This window comes from Coregonus lavaretus (assembly GCF_964263955.1).
Source record: "Coregonus lavaretus genome assembly, chromosome: 1".
Lineage (NCBI taxonomy): Eukaryota > Metazoa > Chordata > Actinopteri > Salmoniformes > Salmonidae > Coregonus > Coregonus lavaretus.
This window is the reverse complement of record NC_139988.1, coordinates 89,618,759-89,623,747: the sequence shown is the minus strand read 5'-3', so window position 1 is coordinate 89,623,747 and position 4,989 is coordinate 89,618,759.

Genomic DNA, 4,989 nt, shown 5'->3' with positions numbered 1-4,989 from the left:
CCTGCTAGTGAGTAGCCAGCTACTCTTTATATTTAAAGCCCACCTGCTAGTGAGTAGCCAGCTACTCTTTATATTTAAAGCCCACCTGCTAGTGAGTAGCCAGCTACTCTTTATATTTAAAGTCCACCTGCTAGTGAGTAGCCAGCTACTCTTTATATTTAAAGCCCACCTGCTAGTGAGTAGCCAGCTACTCTTTATATTTAAAGTCCACCTGCTAGTGAGTAGCCAGCTACTCTTTATATTTAAAGCCCAGCTGCTAGTGAGTAGCCAGCTACTCTTTATATTTAAAGCCCACCTGCTAGTGAGTAGCCAGCTCCTCTTTATATTTAAAGTCCACCTGCTAGTGAGTAGCCAGCTACTCTTTATATTTAAAGCCCACCTGCTAGTGAGTAGCCAGCTACTCTTTATATTTAAAGCCCACCTGCTAGTGAGTAGCCAGCTACTCTTTATATTTAAAGCCCACCTGCTAGTGAGTAGCCAGCTACTCTTTATATTTAAAGCCCACCTGCTAGTGAGTAGCCAGCTACTCTTTATATTTAAAGCCCACCTGCTAGTGAGTAGCCAGCTACTCTTTATATTTAAAGCCCACCTGCTAGTGAGTAGCCAGCTACTCTTTATATTTAAAGCCCACCTGCTAGTGAGTAGCCAGCTACTCTTTATATTTAAAGTCCACCTGCTAGTGAGTAGCCAGCTACTCTTTATATTTAAAGCCCACCTGCTAGTGAGTAGCCAGCTACTCTTTATATTTAAAGTCCACCTGCTAGTGAGTAGCCAGCTACTCTTTATATTTAAAGCCCACCTGCTAGTGAGTAGCCAGCTACTCTTTATATTTAAAGCCCACCTGCTAGTGAGTAGCCAGCTACTCTTTATATTTAAAGCCCACCTGCTAGTGAGTAGCCAGCTACTCTTTATATTTAAAGCCCACCTGCTAGTGAGTAGCCAGCTACTCTTTATATTTAAAGCCCACCTGCTAGTGAGTAGCCAGCTACTCTTTATATTTAAAGCCCACCTGCTAGTGAGTAGCCAGCTACTCTTTATATTTAAAGTCCACCTGCTAGTGAGTAGCCAGCTACTCTTTATATTTAAAGCCCACCTGCTAGTGAGTAGCCAGCTACTCTTTATATTTAAAGCCCACCTGCTAGTGAGTAGCCAGCTACTCTTTATATTTAAAGCCCACCTGCTAGTGAGTAGCCAGCTACTCTTTATATTTAAAGCCCACCTGCTAGTGAGTAGCCAGCTACTCTTTATATTTAAAGCCCACCTGCTAGTGAGTAGCCAGCTACTCTTTATATTTAAAGCCCACCTGCTAGTGAGTAGCCAGCTACTCTTTATATTTAAAGCCCACCTGCTAGTGAGTAGCCAGCTACTCTTTATATTTAAAGCCCACCTGCTAGTGAGTAGCCAGCTACTCTTTATATTTAAAGCCCACCTGCTAGTGAGTAGCCAGCTACTCTTTATATTTAAAGCCCACCTGCTAGTGAGTAGCCAGCTACTCTTTATATTTAAAGTCCACCTGCTAGTGAGTAGCCAGCTACTCTTTATATTTAAAGTCCACCTGCTAGTGAGTAGCCAGCTACTCTTTATATTTAAAGCCCACCTGCTAGTGAGTAGCCAGCTACTCTTTATATTTAAAGCCCACCTGCTAGTGAGTAGCCAGCTACTCTTTATATTTAAAGTCCACCTGCTAGTGAGTAGCCAGCTACTCTTTATATTTAAAGCCCACCTGCTAGTGAGTAGCCAGCTACTCTTTATATTTAAAGTCCACCTGCTAGTGAGTAGCCAGCTACTCTTTATATTTAAAGTCCACCTGCTAGTGAGTAGCCAGCTACTCTTTATATTTAAAGCCCACCTGCTAGTGAGTAGCCAGCTACTCTTTATATTTAAAGCCCACCTGCTAGTGAGTAGCCAGCTACTCTTTATATTTAAAGCCCACCTGCTAGTGAGTAGCCAGCTACTCTTTATATTTAAAGCCCACCTGCTAGTGAGTAGCCAGCTACTCTTTATATTTAAAGCCCACCTGCTAGTGAGTAGCCAGCTACTCTTTATATTTAAAGTCCACCTGCTAGTGAGTAGCCAGCTCCTCTTTATATTTAAAGCCCACCTGCTAGTGAGTAGCCAGCTCCTCTTTATATTTAAAGCCCACCTGCTAGTGAGTAGCCAGCTACTCTTTATATTTAAAGCCCACCTGCTAGTGAGTAGCCAGCTACTCTTTATATTTAAAGCCCACCTGCTAGTGAGTAGCCAGCTACTCTTTATATTTAAAGCCCACCTGCTAGTGAGTAGCCAGCTACTCTTTATATTTAAAGCCCACCTGCTAGTGAGTAGCCAGCTACTCTTTATATTTAAAGTCCACCTGCTAGTGAGTAGCCAGCTACTCTTTATATTTAAAGCCCACCTGCTAGTGAGTAGCCAGCTACTCTTTATATTTAAAGTCCACCTGCTAGTGAGTAGCCAGCTACTCTTTATATTTAAAGCCCACCTGCTAGTGAGTAGCCAGCTACTCTTTATATTTAAAGTCCAGCTGCTAGTGAGTAGCCAGCTACTCTTTATATTTAAAGCCCACCTGCTAGTGAGTAGCCAGCTACTCTTTATATTTAAAGCCCACCTGCTAGTGAGTAGCCAGCTACTCTTTATATTTAAAGCCCACCTGCTAGTGAGTAGCCAGCTACTCTTTATATTTAAAGCCCACCTGCTAGTGAGTAGCCAGCTCCTCTTTATATTTAAAGCCCACCTGCTAGTGAGTAGCCAGCTACTCTTTATATTTAAAGCCCACCTGCTAGTGAGTAGCCAGCTACTCTTTATATTTAAAGCCCACCTGCTAGTGAGTAGCCAGCTACTCTTTATATTTAAAGCCCACCTGCTAGTGAGTAGCCAGCTACTCTTTATATTTAAAGCCCACCTGCTAGTGAGTAGCCAGCTACTCTTTATATTTAAAGCCCACCTGCTAGTGAGTAGCCAGCTACTCTTTATATTTAAAGTCCACCTGCTAGTGAGTAGCCAGCTACTCTTTATATTTAAAGCCCACCTGCTAGTGAGTAGCCAGCTACTCTTTATATTTAAAGTCCACCTGCTAGTGAGTAGCCAGCTACTCTTTATATTTAAAGCCCACCTGCTAGTGAGTAGCCAGCTACTCTTTATATTTAAAGCCCACCTGCTAGTGAGTAGCCAGCTACTCTTTATATTTAAAGTCCACCTGCTAGTGAGTAGCCAGCTACTCTTTATATTTAAAGCCCACCTGCTAGTGAGTAGCCAGCTACTCTTTATATTTAAAGCCCACCTGCTAGTGAGTAGCCAGCTACTCTTTATATTTAAAGTCCACCTGCTAGTGAGTAGCCAGCTACTCTTTATATTTAAAGCCCACCTGCTAGTGAGTAGCCAGCTACTCTTTATATTTAAAGCCCACCTGCTAGTGAGTAGCCAGCTACTCTTTATATTTAAAGTCCACCTGCTAGTGAGTAGCCAGCTACTCTTTATATTTAAAGCCCACCTGCTAGTGAGTAGCCAGCTACTCTTTATATTTAAAGCCCACCTGCTAGTGAGTAGCCAGCTACTCTTTATATTTAAAGCCCACCTGCTAGTGAGTAGCCAGCTACTCTTTATATTTAAAGCCCACCTGCTAGTGAGTAGCCAGCTACTCTTTATATTTAAAGCCCACCTGCTAGTGAGTAGCCAGCTACTCTTTATATTTAAAGCCCAGCTGCTAGTGAGTAGCCAGCTACTCTTTATATTTAAAGTCCACCTGCTAGTGAGTAGCCAGCTACTCTTTATATTTAAAGCCCACCTGCTAGTGAGTAGCCAGCTACTCTTTATATTTAAAGCCCACCTGCTAGTGAGTAGCCAGCTACTCTTTATATTTAAAGCCCACCTGCTAGTGAGTAGCCAGCTCCTCTTTATATTTAAAGCCCACCTGCTAGTGAGTAGCCAGCTACTCTTTATATTTAAAGTCCACCTGCTAGTGAGTAGCCAGCTACTCTTTATATTTAAAGCCCACCTGCTAGTGAGTAGCCAGCTCCTCTTTATATTTAAAGCCCACCTGCTAGTGAGTAGCCAGCTACTCTTTATATTTAAAGCCCACCTGCTAGTGAGTAGCCAGCTACTCTTTATATTTAAAGCCCACCTGCTAGTGAGTAGCCAGCTACTCTTTATATTTAAAGCCCACCTGCTAGTGAGTAGCCAGCTACTCTTTATATTTAAAGCCCACCTGCTAGTGAGTAGCCAGCTACTCTTTATATTTAAAGCCCACCTGCTAGTGAGTAGCCAGCTACTCTTTATATTTAAAGCCCACCTGCTAGTGAGTAGCCAGCTACTCTTTATATTTAAAGCCCACCTGCTAGTGAGTAGCCAGCTACTCTTTATATTTAAAGCCCACCTGCTAGTGAGTAGCCAGCTACTCTTTATATTTAAAGTCCACCTGCTAGTGAGTAGCCAGCTCCTCTTTATATTTAAAGCCCACCTGCTAGTGAGTAGCCAGCTACTCTTTATATTTAAAGCCCACCTGCTAGTGAGTAGCCAGCTACTCTTTATATTTAAAGCCCACCTGCTAGTGAGTAGCCAGCTCCTCTTTATATTTAAAGTCCACCTGCTAGTGAGTAGCCAGCTACTCTTTATATTTAAAGCCCACCTGCTAGTGAGTAGCCAGCTACTCTTTATATTTAAAGCCCAGCTGCTAGTGAGTAGCCAGCTACTCTTTATATTTAAAGCCCACCTGCTAGTGAGTAGCCAGCTACTCTTTATATTTAAAGCCCACCTGCTAGTGAGTAGCCAGCTACTCTTTATATTTAAAGCCCACCTGCTAGTGAGTAGCCAGCTACTCTTTATATTTAAAGTCCACCTGCTAGTGAGTAGCCAGCTACTCTTTATATTTAAAGCCCACCTGCTAGTGAGTAGCCAGCTACTCTTTATATTTAAAGCCCAGCTGCTAGTGAGTAGCCAGCTACTCTTTATATTTAAAGCCCACCTGCTAGTGAGTAGCCAGCTACTCTTTATATT